Here is an 18,503-nt window from a genome sequence, read left to right on the forward strand (position 1 = left end):
AGGGCTTTTCCGCCTCGGAGGAGGACACCCTGCATTACATAACTTTCCTTTCCGCGTCTCTCGGCTTCGGCTCCAGTTCAAGCCCGACGCTGAATAAGCCACCATAATCCTCTTAGGAATTCCCCCACGTCCGAGCTTGAACAGACCTGCAGGAGAGAGCGGACCGGGAGGGGGGAGACTGCATCCAGTTAAAAAAAAGAACGCCACACGTTTATTTATAACCCCGGGGGAAACAAAACGAGGGAGACGGGGTACCAGGGATCCTCAGGGATGCTGAGAACCACCCCAGGCCCACTCCAGTTTGGAACCTGTGTTTTGTTAACGGGCCCCTTTCACCCTTTCCGGCAGGCTCGACAACATGGGGGGCCCAAGTATACAAAAAACCAGTGGAGAACTGAATGTAGCTGTTCTTGAGTGGCAAGTCAAAAGAACTCCCCTATCCTTAGTACGTCCCGGAGGGAAGGAGGGAGGGACGCAATAACTGCTAAGGGCTCTGCTCCCTGGTTTTGGACTTCTGTTTTTTATATGTTGGACTGAATCTTTTAATATATATTTTATAAGTGCTATTTTAACACTGCCTGTGGTCGCTTTTCCGGGCTGCACAGCCCTGGTCTCGTCGTTTTAGCCTCGGACGTTTCTCATCTTCAGAGGCGGGACGCAGCAAGATGGGAATCTCTCCGTGCCGAAGTGCTGTTTTAATGTGCAGCAAGCTCAGTATAGTCGTGGTTATGAGCAGCTGCTTCTAACCAGGCATGCCAGGTTTGATTCCCCGCTCCTCCACGTGCCGCCAGCTGGGTGAGCATGGGTTCATCCCAGTTCTCTTAGAGCTGTTCTCACAGAGCAGTTCTGTCAGAGCTCCTTCAGACCCACCTCCCTCACAGGGTGCCTGTTGTGGGGAGAGGAAGGGAAGATGATTGTAAGGCGCTTGGAGGCACCTTTGGGCAGTAAAAACAGAGGGAAAAAACCTCTTGTTATGTTTTACCATCTTCATGTTCATCATCTTGGGGACCCTATTTGGGGCAGAAAGGTATCAAAAAAAAACTTTAAATAAGCTAAATAACTACTTCCTTCAAACCTCACCTTTTCCCACAATTGGGAGAAGCGGCTGACATTGCTCCCTGTGAGGTAGGTTAGGCTGAAACCAGCCGACGGTCACGTAGCAAGCTCCCACGGCAGAGTGGGGGATTTGAACCTGGGTCCCCCATGTGGGTGGCGATGGGGATCTGAACCTGGCCCTCTAACCACAACGCCACACTGCATCCAAATTGCTTCCTGCTCCCCTCCCCGCCAGGCACATGGATTCACACATGCGCCACTCGTTACGATGACAGGCAGCTATTAAATATCTTTTAATTAGCTTTCCGTTTGAAGACAAGTGCCGCTCCCCTGCAGAATTTGCAAATGAACTAGGTGCGCCTCACCTGACACATCCAGTAAACGTAAAGGGTATGACTACCCTGCACAGGCTTGCTGCGGTTGGGTTTTTTGTTTTTTGTCTCGGGGGTTCAATTATCACGTCCGAGCCAGGAATACAAAAGGGATTCCCAACAGCGTGGCCTCAATTAGAAGCCGCACCATCCCCCGTCAGGCGCACAGGTGAAAAACCTATTCTCCTTTCCTTGCATGTGCCTTAGAGCCCTTCACCCCACATCCTTCCTCCTCTAATTCAATTTGGGACGCGCATGATGCTGCCCTGGAACGCCCAGGGACAGACTGGAACAGTGTGCTTTAAAAAAATTCAAACTGCACCCAAGAGACTCAAGGCGCAAGAAAATCATGCATCTTCCCTGTTCCATTAAAGTCCACAGTTTGGGTTTTTTGCTTGCCTCTTCAAAAATGGCTCCCCTATTTCGGGGTGGGTCGGTCTCTCCAATCGGGCTAGAGGTCCGTACGAAAACAAACACCATTTTTGCTGCAATGAACAGTAACAAAAAAGGACACTGGGTTTGCATTAAATTTCTTCACAAGTAGCATTAACTGTGAAGCTTCTTTTTGCAGTATCTTGAGTGGATTCTTCACTCACGACTCCTAATTCCACGGTTATAGACACCCCCCCCCAAGCCTTCTAAACCCAAGTGCATAGATTTTTAAAAAATATATACATTATTCAGATATGTCCAGGGCCGGCTCTTAAAAACAGTGCGTTTCAAAACATTAACCTTTCTTTTTTGGTCCGTCAGCCAAGAAATCCCTGTAGATCTGTCCCAGAACGGCTGTGTGGAATTGTGCACTGTGCGATAATCTGAGAAATGCTTCAAGGTGTGTGGTTAGTTCACATGGCATGCTGGCCACAGGTCTATCAAACTTGACCACTTTCTCTGTGCAAACAGGAAACCTCGAATAAAAGATCCATTTCCCACCTAGTTAAATGTTCAACACTGTGGAACGCAAGGCCAAATATCAAATTACATAAAATCTAATTAAAAACAAAAAAAGAACAGCAACAGCTAGATAACGGATCAAAGCTGGAACAACCATCTCAAATCACAGCCATACGCACAGCAAGCTCTCAGTCAACTGCAAGGAAACCACAGCAAATTTGAGAACACACAACATCTTGCACCAGCACCTTGATTTCATCGACGGAAGAAGCCACGCCCCGGAAAATCTAGCACAGCCAGCCAAAAAGAAAAGTGAAACAGAAATGCCATCACAATGGACCAAAACAGGAACAAAAGATTACACCAGGGCCGATTCCGCACACAAAGGATAATGCAGTTTCAATGTGCTTTGGCAGCTGGATTTTCCTGTGCAGAACAGGAGAATCTACTTATAAAGTTCTATTGTGTGCAGAATAGGCCTTACTGCGGAAGGCTGTGCTACTGTTAAGGCACAAGCGCAAAGAAGGACTTTTCCTGGGTGACCACCCGCCTCCGTTCAGCAGTCAAAGTTACCCGGACCAAGAGTTACCTGGCTCAAGGCCTCCAAAGAAGATCTGGAAGCAAATAAACAAACAAAATCAATACATGCATAATTTTATTGATGCCTCGACCAGAGCCAGAACATTCTCATCTGCAGCCCCAACCTGGCGGAACGAGCTCCCCAGTGAAACTGAGGCCCTATTGGATCTCACAGTTCCGTAGGGCTTGCAAAATGGAGCTCCTCCGCCTGGCTTTTGGATAAGGCCGGCGTCAAGGACCCCTATAACCGAGCCAATCGCCAGGAAACCGTAACACCGATGCCCGATAATGTGGCCCAAGCAAGACCGATCTTATCAGATCTCAGAAGCTAAGCAGGGTCGGCCCTGATTACTGCTTGGGTGGAAGGTCAACAAGGAATCCAGGGCTGGTACGTAGAAGCAAGCCATGGCAAACAACCTCGGGCTGCTGCCATAGAAAACCTACAGATTCACTCCTCCTAACCCCTACAGGGCCAGCGGCAATTTGACAGCACTTTTTACCACCACCAAGGCAAAGCTGTGGCCGGGATGCCCATCCCCAATGCCACAGCATCTCAGTGGAACAGATGGCGGAACACTAGCTGCGAGGAGTCGAATTCTCAAAGAAGGGCATCCCTTTGAGACCCGATTCAACCACCACCAAAGACAGACTCGTGGACTAGGCGGGCCTGACTCATTAACTCCAATTGCTTTCGCAGGCTTGCAAGCTTCCGTTTCCATGCCGGGAAACCCAGAGGTGGTGTGGAGATTGCCCGGCCCACGGCGGAAGAGTCATGACTGTTGGCTTCAAGGCCAGCAAAACACAGGCCTCCGGCTGCAAGCGAACCAGCGTGAACCCTGCCCCTCCGGCCTTCCACAGAACAAGGCTTGTGTGTTTATGCAGATGGCAAATCCCAGGACGATCAGTAACAATCCCTTCGGCAAAACCCCGATTACCGAATGGCAGCCTCTCCACTCCCGCCGCTCCCTTCTCCGCACCGGCGCAGACGCCACACGGCCGGGTGACCAACCGCCACCTCCCCGATTTCCCCGTAGCGGAGCGGGGCATTCTGGGTCACGCGACCTCAATGGCGGGTTTTAATTGACGGCGATTAAGCAGGGCTCAGAAAAGCAGCTAAAAATAATACACAGACGGCATTCCGCTCGGCAGCTTATTTTAAACCGGCCGTAGGGCTCAGCTGCTTTCCGGCTGAGAGGGGGAGACGGGGAGAGGCGCACGGACGCGCAAAACATCAACAAGATAATTCGCTCGCTTGTAAGTTGTTGGAAGAAATGCCGTTCGGGCCCCCACTGAGCCCGAGATGAAGTTCTCTTGCCACAAATTTGGGGAAAGGACAACCCATTGAGGTCTTCTCATCAAGGACAACAAACGGGGCGTGATGTGAAAGACCTTCCGCCCGAGGCTCCAGAGAGCTGCTGCCGGTTTGAGCAGGCAATTCTGTCCTCGAAGGGGTAAAGGTCTGACTCAGCATCAGGAAGCTTCTAAATACCCCTTTCCAGGAGTCTGCCCTCCCAGGAACTTTTGATTTGAGACGACCCTTGACATGTCACACCTCTTGAAACAGGCCACAGTACAAAGGGGATGGTTTTGCTCTTGGCTAATTCACAAGCTCCTATTCTTCCCCCTTACTATAAAGCCAGAATATGCAGAACCCCCTTCATGCGGCATGCAGTGGCCCGTTTTGGATGCTTCAGCAATGGGTGCAATCCACCCAGGCTACTATTAGCTGTAGCAATGCTATCTACACTTTGGCGCATCTATGCTTCATCGTGCAAGGCGCAATTAGGTTAACAGATTTACTGCATTTATACCCCCTGTTTTTCTGCAACAGGAACCCAAAACACTGTTCTAGGGCATACAAATCAATGTGCATGAAGTTCTTATCCCCGTTTGTTTGTCTCTCGGCCAAGGTGGGGGTTGGCTGTGAGAGTCTGCAAAGGTAGCATTGTGCAGGGGGTTGGACTAGATGACCCCGGAGAGCCCTTCCAACTCCATGATTCTAAAAGAACAAGAGTCCAGGAGAACCTTAAAAACTAGCCAAACCTGTGGCGGGGGAGGTGCTCCCTGGACACCAGCCAACTCCAGCTCCGCGTGGAGAGATTCCAAGAACCGACCTTGCAACAGGCCAGGGAACTTGGGACGCTTGAGTGCTGCTCAGTTGCTTCCGACTTATGGGTGACCCTGCAAATTAGCATCCTCCTAAACTTCCTCCTGTTAACAACCTTGCTCAGGCCTCTGAGGGCCGTGACTGACTTCCTTCGCTGAGTCATTCCTTCCTCTTTTCCTAGCATTATGGACTCCCCCGGTGCTTCTAGTCTTCTGACCCAAGCACAAGAGCTTTAGTTTAGTCATTTGGGCTTCTAGAAAGAATTCCGGCTTGATTTGATCTAGGACCCACTGATTTGTCCGGTTCGGTAGCACACCGTACCCGTAAACCACCTCCGCAACAGTGCATTTTAAAGGAATCGGCTTTCTTCCTGTCGGTGGTCCTCATTGTCCAACTTTCACAGCCATATGCAGGAGTGGCTTGAGGACTTGTGGGGCCCGTAGCACCAGAGCACGTTTAAGAATTTGCGGGGGCCCTAGCAGATTACAACTGCGACGAGAGCAGCCACAGTGGAAAGGGGTGTCACTCCAAGTGTCCTTAAAAGGGGGAAAGGAGGGAGGAGAAAGGCTACGATCCTGATCTGGAGGAGGGGATGCACTGTTGCAGGGCTCCTACAAGAGCGGGGCCCGTAGCATGTGCCCTGTGGATAAACCGGCCCTGGCCACAGGTGGTAACAGGACATACTGTGGCATGAATTACCTTGATCTTGGTTGCCAGCGCCACATTCTCACACTTAAGAATCTGCCCTAGCTCCTTCATGGCTACTCTTCCCTATCTTTAGGCTGATCCTGCATTGAGCAGGGCGTTGGACTAGACCACGGGGGGCCAAACAGTGACTCTCCAGACGACCATGGACTACAATTCCCATGAGCTCTTTAGGATGGCAGGGTCTCATGAGAATGGTAGTCCATGGACATCTGGACCAGATGGCCCCTTCCAGCCTCCTGACTTCCAAGTTGTCGTTCCCCTTCCAGAAGAGGACAGAGCCAAGGCGTACGAAATCCGGAGCCATTTCAGTTTCTTCATTGTCAGCCTCAAGGCGGTGAAAGAACAATAATTGCATTCTCGCTACTTAAAACTCACCCGTGCAAGGGCTGATGAAATTAGGCAGCACTAGTCTAGAGCGAGATGGATCGAGAGTCCAAGACCGATAGCTCATGACTCGTAAGCAACATTCCCCATCCAACCCACATTTGCGAACCAGCCTGGACAAATCTCGCCAGGCAAGCCTCCGCAAGTCAAAGTAAACAGCGAACCACTGACAGCAACAAAACTGCTGCAGGAACAGACCAAAAATAAAAATTCCATGTAACTGGGGAGGGGGGGATTAGCTATGGTCATTGTTTTTTGTGTAATGTTTTCAAAGTACACAGCAAACAAGCCACCTCTACACACTCTGTTCACACATACAAAACAATGGTCCCTGTTCAGCGACTGTACATCGAATAGATCGGTTAGAAACGTTATTGATTTTTTTTTTAAGCAGCAAAACAAACATTTCCCTGCAAGGAGACCACTTGAAGAAGTCGCGTCCTGCATTTTTATTCGCCAACCTGACGAAGCAGACTGAGAAGGGAGACGGAAAACATCACGCAGAATCTTTTTGCAGACGTGTGCAAACTCACCGACGGGTTTTTCAGAATGCCTGACTATTTGCTTATGCTCTCTGAGGTTTCGACCCCTGCCAACTGGCGGGAAGGTCTTATGAAACTTGCCAGTCATTTAAAATACGACAATGTGTACAATGGAAATCCAAGTCGATTGCGAAAGACTCTGAAAGCGTAATCTTCAGCACATGGGTTGGGAGGGGGGACACACCAGGAGATTGCAAGACCCTGAATGCTAGCCTGTGACCTTCTTTAGAGGTACCCTTTGGAAAAAGTAAACTGTCTTTTGGAAGTACCAGGTGCTAGAATCAAGGGACAGAAAGGAAGGACGATGCAAGCTGCAGTTAACCTCTCCATGTGCTTTTGAAGAGGTGTGGGTCCGGAAGATGAGGTCTTCTAGTACTGGAGAACCACCATTCGTTACTTACCAAGAAGGGTCCTTCTCTTTCTTTAGGCGGTGGCAGGTGACAGTGGATGAGCGAGAGGGTTGTGACTGTCCTGCATAGTGCTGGGGGTTGGACTAGAAGACCCAGGAGGTCCCTTCCAACTCTATTATTCTATGATTCTATGATTCCTCTGAGGTCAGGAAGACATTCTGGCTGGGTAATCCCCACCAGTCAGTCGGGGAGGCAGGAACAAATCATCTTCCTCTTCCCAACTTCTTGTATGGAAGTCCCCCTGAGCTCAGCGCTCGGACTCCAAGAGCTCATCTACAAAAAACTAGCATAGACCATAACTCCAAACAATCAGCGTGACATCACCTTGCATAATGGGAAGAAGAATGATAGGTCAACAATAATCCGACTGAACACCCTACAACAGGAGTGGTCAAACTGTGGCTCTCCAGATGTCCACGCACTACAACTCCCATGAGCCCCAGCCAGAGGCTCATGGGAATTGACACTCATGCTGGCAGAGGCTCATGGGAATTGCCATACAGTAATGTACATGAGACCAAGGGATTATTCATGAGAAGTTGTGATAGGAATATTAAAAATAGGCTAAGTCCTCGGATGATGATGCGAGGGGAGGGGAAAGACATCCTCCTGACCCCCAGAGAAGGACCCTTCTCGGTAAATAACCAATGGTCATTCTCCCTCAGAGGTGGAGGACATCTTGGCTGGGAGCTTCCAGAGCAGCACGTCAAGTCCCAGGTGGGCCACGGTCATCCTGATCCATAACAGGCTACAATGCCCCCCACACACACTAAATGCTGCATCTGCAGAGCTATAGATATAGGGTTTATACCGCATCACAAAAGGTGAACTTGAGAACCAGGTGGCTGCCTTGGACACGCCCTCTGCAGAGACAAGTTTTGCAAATCCCACACCCATCATGGCCGATCTTATGAAACGGCCACCAAGTCCCATGGGTGCCTTTCCTTCCCCTGTGAAGCTGGACCGGCACACGGGTACGTCGAGAGCAACTTCATCCTTTTTAATGGGTCGTACTGGGGAACGAAGACAGAATTGTAGATGCACAACTGCTGCCTGGCCCACAATCAAGGTAGCGAGGGGGGTCTGTCATCAGGGAGCTGTCAAAGGCTCCTTTTTCCTCACCCTGTTTTCTAGTAACACCATCTTCCTGCCGCAGACGGCCAGGAAAGCAGGACACGCTTGACATAAGCCATGTGTTGAGGGAAGAAAGAGAAATAAAAACATTTCCCAAGAGCGATGATGTGCTCGCTAGCGTTGCCTCCCAGGGCTAAGGAACCGCAGCGAAGCCATATGAACTAACCCTCTGTTTTCTTTTTAAGTTGCAAGGAGGAGTAGCTGGCAGGCAAACATTCCGGGAGATCACAGAACCGGGAGAAAAACAGGCAATTAAGACAGCGTTGGATGACGCACCCGGGCCTCACCCAGCCTCTTCAGCGGAGGCTTTAAAAAGGGAGAGAAAGAAAATATGCCGCTTACATATCCGAGCGCCAACTGTGCCTAATTGCAGGGGAGGTCTGGATTGCGTAGCGAAGGAAAACTCTCATTCAGAGGCGGAAAAGATCCCAGCCCAGGAAAGCAAGACGACGAACGAACGCTCCTTGGGAGATGGGAACAGTCACCAGTAAAATCCAATCCACCGATTGAAACCGCAATAAGGATTGCTTCGGGAACCGGAGACGGTAAATGCCAAGTTGGTTTCGGCACGGCCAGCCAACACTGGAAGCCCCCTGAGCATCATTTATTTAAACCAGGGGTAGTCAAACTGCGGCCCTCCAGATGTCCATGGACTACAATTCCCAGGAGCCCCTGCCAGCGAATGCTGGCAGGGGCTTCTGGGAATTGTAGTCCATGGACATCTGGAGGGCTGCAGTTTGACTACCCCTGATTTAAACCAACTCAGGGGTAGTCAACCTGTGGTCCTCCAGATGTTCATGGACTACAATTCCCATGAGCCCCTGCCAGGGGCTCATGGGGATTGTAGTCCATGAACATCTGGAGGACCACGGGTTGACTACCCCTGATCCAACCCACCACCTTCCTAGAACAAGCCTTCCGAACCAGGGTTTCTCTTGCGGTCTTATGTCCGGGGCAGTGATGTTCTGCACGTATTCTTGGTGCTTGGGGGGCCACAGTGGGAGGGGTTCTGGAGTTCTGGCCCTGCTGGTGGACCTCCTGGTGGCCCCTGGGTTTTGGCCACTGTATGGCACAGAGGATTGGACTGGATGGGCCATTGGCCTGATGCAACATGGCTTCTCTTGCATTTTTACGTCTGGGGCAGTGATGTTCTGTATTCTTTGTGCTTGGGGTGGGGGGTGAGAGTTGGAGGTCTTCTGCAGTTCTGGCCCTGCTGGTGGGTCTCTGGATGGTGCCTGCGTTCGGGCCTCTGTGTGACACGAGTGTTGGACTAGATGGGCCACTGGCCTGACCCAACATGGCCTCTCTTGTGTCCTTATCTATGATCTTCACAACAACCCTGCAAAGTAGGCAGTCGGGGAAGCATTTGGCCACAGCCTCCAAGCAAGGCCATGGCAGAGATGCCTTTTGGCCACTGTGCCACACCCGCTGGAATTAGCTCCTCTCCCGATTCTGATTCAGGGATTAACATGACGCTTCAAACATTAAGCACTGCTAAGTAGGGAAAGCTGAAGTCAACAGTCTCGAGATGTCACCTCCGCGGAGGCAGATCTGGCAAAATCTGTTTTAGTCCATTTCAGGAATCAATCAACACAAAGGCAAAAACGCACATCGACCAGCTACTTGCAAGGGCGTCTGCATGTTCCCTTGGCCTGCACAGCTCTCCCCATTTTTGAAAAGAGCAAAAAATTGTGCAACCAGCACGGACATTAAGGAGGGCAAAGGGCAACAGGGGGGAAACCGAAAAACACAAAAGCAGATTTCTCCCTTTGCCTATCGAGACTGGACCGGGCTACTGCGGAGGATCAGAAAGCAATTTCAAAATCGTTAAGAGATCACTGACGCCGGCAGATGCAAACAGCCCGTTTTGGTTCGCTGCCTTTTTCACATCTCCTCCTCCCCCCCATCAACCCTTCTCCACTTATCTGTGTACCATAAATAATGTATTCCACACTACCAGGACAGGGCGCTGCCCCCCCCCCCCCCAATGACCACTCATTCCTCAGCTCTGAGAAAATCTGACGGAAATACTGGTTGTTTTGTGTGTTGCTCAGGGCAATTGCTTAACTGCTGAGGGTAATTGCTTATCCACCGCTTTACGGAGGCATTCCAGAGATACAGCTGTAAGTCAGCTCCCACACTGGGTGTTCCTATGGAAATTAGTCTTCCCCCCCCCACACTTTCCTGCATGCCAGAGGATGAACCAAGGACGGCAGACAGTTGGAGAAGGTCCTTGGGAGAGAGGAGATGACCCTTCCCCACAGGCAGCACAAGGAAGAAGGGCCCGGGGCCAATGCAATGTGTTGCCCAGGCCTCCAAGCAGACTTGAGACGCTGGGCACCCACGATAAGACGGGTCCCCAACACAGTGCCCGGGGGCGCCGTGCTCCCTGCTGACACTTTTCCGGCTGTCCACCAAGTGCTTTTTGGAAGCGGGCGGGGCTTTCACCCAGGATGGTTTTTCATTGGCCAGGCAGGTTTCATTGGCCAGGAAGACTGAAAGGCATCGTGTCCAACGAAGCCGGAAAATCCAGGCAGGTTACAGTGGATGAGCGATGGGGTTGTGAATGTCCTGCATAGTGCAGGGGGTTGGACTAGATGACCCAGGAGGTCCCTTCCAACTCCAGGATTCTAGGATTCTAAGAGCTCAGGGTTAAGATCGAAGTCCAGTTCAAAAAGGCGCTGAGGTGCTAAAAATAATTAAGAGTCCGCCGCTAACCTGCGAGAAACAAAATAAGAGAGCCGGAATTCTTTCCCTTTGGAGAGAGAACAATAAGAGGCTGAAGATACAGAGCAAATACTTGGCACACCCTCAGGGCTCTGCGGAGGTTCAAAGCAAAAGGCAAGTTGACGAAGCCCAGGGATTTCACCAAACTCTTTGTGAGTCAGAGACTACGGTGGCACCCGACTACCCACGTTCACAGAGGGCAGAAGGGGGGTGGAAAAAGGAAACAAAACGTGCTAAACAGTTGAAGACTGGCCGCGGCTCAAATATTCCCCTTTTCAAAAAATCACTAACCATAGAGTTAATTTGAAGCTCTTTTGACTCCTGCGTCAAGGCAGCCCAGTTAATGTTTGCTCGAGAGACTTCAAGTCCTGGCCTTGAAATTATGAATTCTCAGTTGTTCCCGTCAGCTTCCAATTCCTTCGGACCTCGAAGGCCCCCCATCTTACCGTCTCCCGCACTCGCGCACCCCTTCCCCTGACCAAGTTTACTCACGGCTTGGCCGGAACCGCACCGAGGGACCCCGCTTCTCTTGGTGCCCACGGGAGGAGACGAGAGACCTTGGTCTAGGCTCCGGTGCCCATAAGGTGAGTGGCAGGCGTTCCCTTTGTAACCACTCAGTGGCTTGCTGAACCAGTATACAACTGAAAATTCATTTCTGGAAGGAACCAGCAGTCACACCTACCTGTAGGATAAGGGCTGGGAAGAACAGTGCGTACAGTTTTGTTTTTTTTAATTCTCGTCACGGAAAGGTTACAACCTGCTTGGAAGACGCTGCCAAGAATTTTCGGGACTGAATGTTGTCTCCATCTTCCGCCGTTACGTGGACACAGCCACTAGCAAAAATGACTTTCAACAACTCTGGCCCTGCCCTACAAAACACCCCCCGGAGAGACATCCGGTCAGAAGATTCAAGGGCAGTGAATAATCCGGGGGCTGCGATAGGCCAAACGGCACTACATGGTTATTTACGTTTTCAATCATGTGTTTATTATACTGTTAATGTTGACACTTACTCCTTGGATTGGCTTTAATTTATTGTTATGTACACCGCCCCCCCGCCCCCGAGCCATTTTGGGAGGACGATATTGAAATTTAATAAATAATAAATATTAAGCAGGTGATTAGAACAATTCAATTAAGTCCAGTGGCCAAAAACCTCTCAAAACCAGCACTAGACGGTAATGTTATTCATTGCTCAGTTCCAAACAAACTCCTTAAGGAATTTGGAACGAAGAAGAGTAGTTTTTTATGCCCTACTTTTCTCTATCCTAAGGAGTCTCAAGGCAACTGACAACCGCCTTGCCCTTCTCCTCCCCACAACAGACAGCCTTGCGAGGTAGCTGGGCCTGGGAGAGTTCAGAGAGAACTGTGACTGGCTCAAGGTCACCCTGTAGATGTGTGGAGAATCCAACCCAGCTCTCCAGATAAGCCCCTCTTAACGACTGCACCAAGCTGGGATCATCGCCTGCTTGTATCAAATACAGCCTGCCACCCATGCAACTTGTATTCATTTCTGCTCCACTGCAGTGAAATTTCCCTGCCAGATTCCAAGCTCTTTCAGCAGATAAAACAGTTTTACAGGAGTAATCCACCTAGGTGCGGCCAGGTCTATTACTCAAGCTAGAGAAGGCAAAGATCCCCAACGGTGACTTCATCTGTGCAAAGTTACACCTAAAATCAGCCATAAATTCCAAGAATTCCTTGTGTTCTACACCCGGAAGAGCTTCTCAAGAGCAGGTTTCTTGATGGCGCTGGAAGGGTTACCCAAACGGGTGGGAGTAAATTAACTTTTAATTTTTTTTTTCTATTTGTTAAACTGTTATGGGATGATATGGCCATATATGGTCATGTGGACCCGCCCATTCCCCAAATGCCCAATGATGGGCCTGGGAGGTGGGGAAGGGAGGGGCCCCGGGTGGGCGTGTCCACAGCTCTGCTTCCCAACCGTGTTCTGCACAATGGCGCCATTCCTGGGGTTTCTCGAAGCCTGAAGAATATGTCAGGAGTTTCTCAACGGCAAAAAAAGTTGAGAATGGTTGACCTACAAGACTGTAAACTGGGATACGCATCAGCCGTCCCTCCTCACGGCCACTTCGGACAACCAGTTTGCAAGCTAGGCACCAAGGCAAGAAGAGAGGTGTGTGTTCAACCCATACAACCCTTTATTGATCGCATACAATAAACGCAATAGTACCCTTAAGGAGGGGATCACACGCCTCCAAAAACAGAAGCCGGCTATATAGCAAGAGGTCACTGGGCCATGAAATTGGGGTCACTGCAGATGGGCAAGGGAGTGGGCTAGATCAGGGGCAGTCAAGCTGTGGTCCTCCAGATGTTCATGGACTACAATTTCCATGAGCCCCTGCTGGCAGGGGCTCATGGGAATTGTAGTCCATGAACATCTGGAGGACCACAGCTTGACTACCCCTGGGCTAGATGACCTTGGAGATCCCTTCCAACTCTATGATTCTAGATATCAGCCAACGGTGACCCAACTATGACTTTTGCCATTGCAAAAACGTTGACTATGGCATTTCATGGCATTGCCTTGTCTTGGAAACTGTCCCCTGAAATTCAGCACTGGTGTATTTCTCGACATTTGCATATTACCATTTAGTCTTTTTTCCTGCTTATTTTGTGTTTAGTTATTTACTTATCTTTATATTTATATACCGCTACTCCCAGCAATGCTGGCTCATGGCGGTATACATATATATAATGAATAAAACCCCCACAACCTAAAACAGAATAAAACATTCTAAACAACTGAGCCCTAGCACTGATCAAGAATAAAATTCCAATCACTAAAAGAGAGCAGCAGAAAACATTACCCCAGAACGATTAATGGAGCCGGTTACGAAGACACACAGCCACAATGCTGAATATGAATGGGGCAGACGCACTCTAAGACATAATTCTGATCTTATCACCCCGTCCTTCCACCCAGCCTCAACCAAATGCCTGGCGGAAGAGCTCCATTTTGCAGGCCCCGCAGAACCCAGAGAGTTTTGCTAATATGGGGTTGTTCTACGAGCATTTATCAAATAAGGGAATGGAAGTCAGTCTGGAACTCAAAACATACGCCTGGTTTACACAGCAAAACATGGATAAAAGAACTTAAAAAAAAGAGAAAACTAACAGGACTCTGAAAAAACAGTAGCAGACGATCCGTCATGGTAGTTGACGTACTTCCCAGAGGTTTATAACTTGAGAGCGGTATAAAAGTTCAATGATTTGCAGGTCGGCCTGGAGTAACCTCTGCCCCTGATGGGCCAGCTGCCCTCATCCAACACCAACACGGTTTCCAAACCGTCCTCTGCTCTGTCTTTTGGCCTTGGTTTTACTGTGTTCCTCCCCCCATCCTGTTTATTTATTTACACAGCGTAAGTAACCTGCCTTGAATCTCAAGGGGAAAACACAAACTCATGAGCCATCAATTTCACCACTGGAAACGTTTATCACCCACCTTTCCTTGTGGTTCAAGGTGGCTCCGGAGAAGAATTAAAAACATGTTCAGTTTCAACAAAAAGAAAAGCAGACCCACAAATAAATATACAACTCCTGGAGGGATGCTTCAATTGTAGTCCCCCCCCCTCCAAAGCCATTTTAAAGGGCTGCTATTCAAATTTGTGGTCCTTAATTACATATTTAGATATTTACTAAATCCATTTATGTACCTCTCTTTGTCCTGAGTATCTCAGGACTTGGCTATGCTTCCTTGCAGTTCCGCCCCTCTCAGAGGCACAGGAGCTGTGACGGGGGCTTTTTCGGTGTTGGCCCCCCAGTTCTAGTGACTTGCCACAAACATTCACTGTTTTTGGCACATGGTGAAAACACAGCTCTTCAGTGTCTCGTTTCCTCTGTGTGCTGCCCTGCCAGGGTGCGAGGGAGGGGTGGTATGTTTTAAATTTATGGTATGTTTCCAATTGGTGATATGTTTTACATTTATTTTATTTTGCACGGTTGGGAATCACCCTGGGAACTTCCGGTGAAGGTGCGGGGCATAAATTCCTATATATAATAAATATAAATTCCTATATAATAATTGGTAATATGATAGATAATATAAACATATAATATCTATTAAAAATAGATACTAAAGCCTTATTAGCCCTTCTTCTTACAAGGGCAGGCTGAGAGGCCTTGTATATTTCCATCATCATCAGTGGAATATAAAGTGAAGATATCCTCAGCCAGTGCTAGGGCCTTCTTGGCCCTGGCCCCAACCTGGTGGAATGATGAGAGGGCCCCGTGGGACTTTAACTGGTTCCACCGGGCCTACAGTCGAGGCCTAGAAATAACACTGAGAGATGCTCACAGCCCTGCTTTTGAAGTCCCCCCACCCCCTAATGATTTCTCTAATAATTTCTCTGGCCCCGCTCAGTTCTGTGACCTTCCAAGCTCCTATAAAGAGGCGTCGCTCCGAAGATTGCACAAATGGGATTGATTTCCATCTTAATTATGCACTTTAGAGTTTAAAACCCATTTAACATTTGTGGTAGATTTTTAATTGTTTTTGTAAGCTGCCCTGCCCGGAGCCTCGAGGGAGAGGGGAAAGAAAGAAAGAAAGAAAGAAAGAAAGAAAGAAAGAAAGAAAGAAAGAAAGAAAGAAAGAAAGAAAGAAAGAAAGAAAGAAAGAAAGAAAGAAAGAAAGAAAGAAAGAAAGAAAGAAAGAAAGAAGTGGAAATTGGCTATTTAGCCTGGGTCCAGCTCCTTCTACCCACAGAAGGACAAACTCTCAACCAAATGGCCACTTTTTTGCATGTAGCACATTAGTTCTCAATGTGAGGGTTGGAACCCCTTTAGGGATCAAATGAACCTTTCAAAGGGGTTGCAGAAGAGCAAGCAGCTTGGCGGGGGGGGGGGGCAGGGGTGCCATCCACACAACAGCCTTGCAGGGTAGAACAAGATAGAGCGTTTGTCTGTCTGGAGCAGCGGAAAAGAGCGAAATTGGCATGGTGGGACAAGAGGCAAAACTGAACTTTTTTCCCCCTGGGAGTAAAAAACCACTTTTCTACAATCCTGAACAATGGGATCTTCACACCATTGGTCAGTTTTTGTTTAATTTCTGTGAAAGAACACTTGCATCATTTTAGGGCTGGGGGTCACCCCAACAGGAGGAACTGGATTAAGGGGTCGCGGCATTAGGAAGGTTGAGGAGTCCTGGCACCCATCCATGCATCGGCCTGACAAGGGAGCCGCCTGCAAACTGGCTGGCCATCTGCAGAAGAAGTGAAACCGGCAGCAGATTTAGGAGATCCCGGGGAGAGAGACAGAGGAGAGAATCCAGTCCCTTCCAGCAGCTTCAGAGAGAGAGAGAGAGACAGAGGCCTTCTGATGCTTTGAGAGGCAATTCGGTCAATATTTACACATCAACCACCGAAGGGAACCCATGGGCACGCTCCCCGACAGCTCAGCCGGTTGCGGGTTTTGAGGCAGTGACTTTTCCAGCCATGGGTCAAACGCCTCCTCTCCCCCAGCCCCCCCCCCACGCACACACATATGCACACATGCGCTCTTGCGCCAGCCGAATCAGAGAGGAGTTTGTTCAGAGAAGTTGCAGGCAGGGCTCCGTTCCAAGGCTGTCCCCCAACGGCGGCTCGAACATCTGGCGCATCCCTGGGAGAGTCCCCCGTCCTCCGCTCCAGGAGCTGCCTTTCCCAGCAGCGCTGTCATAAGCGCACCATGCGCTGGGATATGGGGGGGGGTTTGGAAGCAAGCCAGGGAGAGAGCAAATGGCTCCTTGTCGCCAGATGCCACATCCAGCAAACTGCTGAGCATAAACAGAAGAGACTTTCAGCCTGGCTGTCTGATAGTTTAGGGGGGGAGGGAGGGTGCTGCAAAGCCCCAGACCCAGCGCATGGGCCCCTCCCCACACACAGGCAGGCACTCAACACACACACACACCTCGCACCCACAGTCTTGTGAGAATCACACACACACACCTCTTTCCTTGGCACTCAGCTCTGCCCCAGCCGCCCCCAACTTTCCCCCATCTGGCGCAAGTCACAACTGCGCGCCGGTCCAAGCCTGTTTGCGCCAGATCCTCCACCCCGCGGGGAGCAAATCCGGATTCCCCAGCCCCCCCCCCCGCTTCCTCCTCCTCCTCCTCCTCCTCTCCAGCCTGAGGTTGACGACCCCAGAGTAGGCCCGAGTGCAAGGGGAGGGCAGCCAAATCCGTCCCCCCCCCAAAAAAAATAAAGAACGGGACCGACCACGTTGCTTTCCTTGCACGGTTTGCGGGGACGAGCAGGAGAAATGCAACGCGCGCGGAAACTCGCTCGGAGACCCGCTCGGAGGACCCGATCCTGGGCGTGCTTACGCGGCGGGGGGAGGGGAGAGTCCCCGGGACCGCCTAGCCAACCCAGCGGGCCCCGATCCCCACGCTGGGCCGGGGCTTGCAATTCCCCCCGGGCCGCCCGCAGGGCAGCGCGCCGCTTACTCCCGAGTAAAGCCGCCCCGGAAAGTTCCCCGGAGAAGGCTTCCTCGCAAAGGAGACCCCCCTCCCTGCCAGCCAGCCAAACTAGGCGAGGAGCCGGACGGGGACCCCCCGGTAAGGTCCGGCCCGTGCCTGCAACTCCCGCCGGGGCACAAAACAACCCCCCCCCGCCGGTCCCGGGGAAAAGTCCGGGAAGAGCGCGGAGACCCGGGGGGAGGGGGGCGAGGGGTGCGAGGAGGGGGCTGCCCCCCCCGCGAGGTGCTCCTTGGGGGAGGGGCGGCTTCCCTAATCCCCCCTCCCCCCCCTCTGCTTACCTCCTCGCCTTGGCTCTCATCGCCGCGTCCGGCTGCTAAATCCGTGTTTTTTGGGGGGGGAGGAGGGGGGGGTCCTCGGCTGCCCGCCCGAGCCCTGCGATCCCCGCGCGGGCTCTTTCGGCCAGGCGGCCCCGCTCGCTCCGACGCTCGGCTTGTAAATCCAACCGCGGAAAGCTCGCCTCTCTCGCTCTCTCTCTCTCCCGAAGGAGTCCGGCCTCAGCCGCTCCGAATCCGGCTCCGGCTCCGGCGCAGCAGCAGCAGCCGCCTTTGCATGCAGCGCCCCGACTTGCAGCGCCGGAGGAGGCTGCCTGGCCGCCTGGCCGCCCGCCTTCCTTCCTGCCTTCCTTCCGTCCTTCCTTCCCTTCCCCAAAAAGGCTCTCCGTCGCCGCCGCCAGGCTCGCCCCCAACCAGCAGCTCCGCTCCGGCTTGCAACAGCCTCGCCTCGCCTCTCTTCCCCTCCCTCCCTCCCTCCGCGCTCTCTTAAAGGGAGCGGCGCCGCCTGGCTCGCCCCCCCACCGACGGGGACTTTTGCACGGAGGCGGCCAAGGGGGTCTCTGGGCACGGGCAGAGCGCCTCGAGTTTCCGTCCGGCTGGCCCGCGGGGCTTGCTTGTTTCTCTTCTGGCCGCTATGTTGGTTTTTAGATTTGTATGCCGCTTTGCTGCGCCGCTCCCCGAGAGAACGGCCAAAGGCCATACAAACCCGGGCAGATTTAGAGGTTCTTGCGAGGCCTCGGCCATAGGTCTAGACCGGTTAGGGTTGAGCCCAGGGGGATCTCAACAAAAGGGCAGTTTTCTCTGCAGGGTTGCCAACCTCCCCCCAGAATTCTAACTCCAGGGG

At 51.3% G+C, this 18,503-nt stretch overlaps 1 protein-coding gene across 10 annotated transcripts in view; it reads right to left on the minus strand.

Moving 5' to 3' along the window:
* Positions 1–18,057, minus strand: part of NCOR2 (nuclear receptor corepressor 2) — a 243,644-nt gene extending 225,587 nt beyond the window's left edge. For 3 of the 10 annotated variants that reach the window (XR_013226418.1, XM_077309340.1, XM_077309339.1), the window contains exon 1: positions 17,666–18,055. The gene's annotated coding sequence lies outside the window, so the exon portion shown is untranslated. Of the gene's footprint in view, positions 1–17,665 lie in introns of all 10 variants that reach the window. The other 7 variants (XM_077309342.1, XM_077309348.1, XM_077309341.1 and 4 more) reach the window with 5 other exon arrangements.
* Positions 18,058–18,503: the final 446 nt, after the last annotated feature.

This window comes from Paroedura picta, chromosome 13 (assembly GCF_049243985.1).
Source record: "Paroedura picta isolate Pp20150507F chromosome 13, Ppicta_v3.0, whole genome shotgun sequence".
Taxonomy (NCBI): Eukaryota; Metazoa; Chordata; class Lepidosauria; order Squamata; family Gekkonidae; genus Paroedura; species Paroedura picta.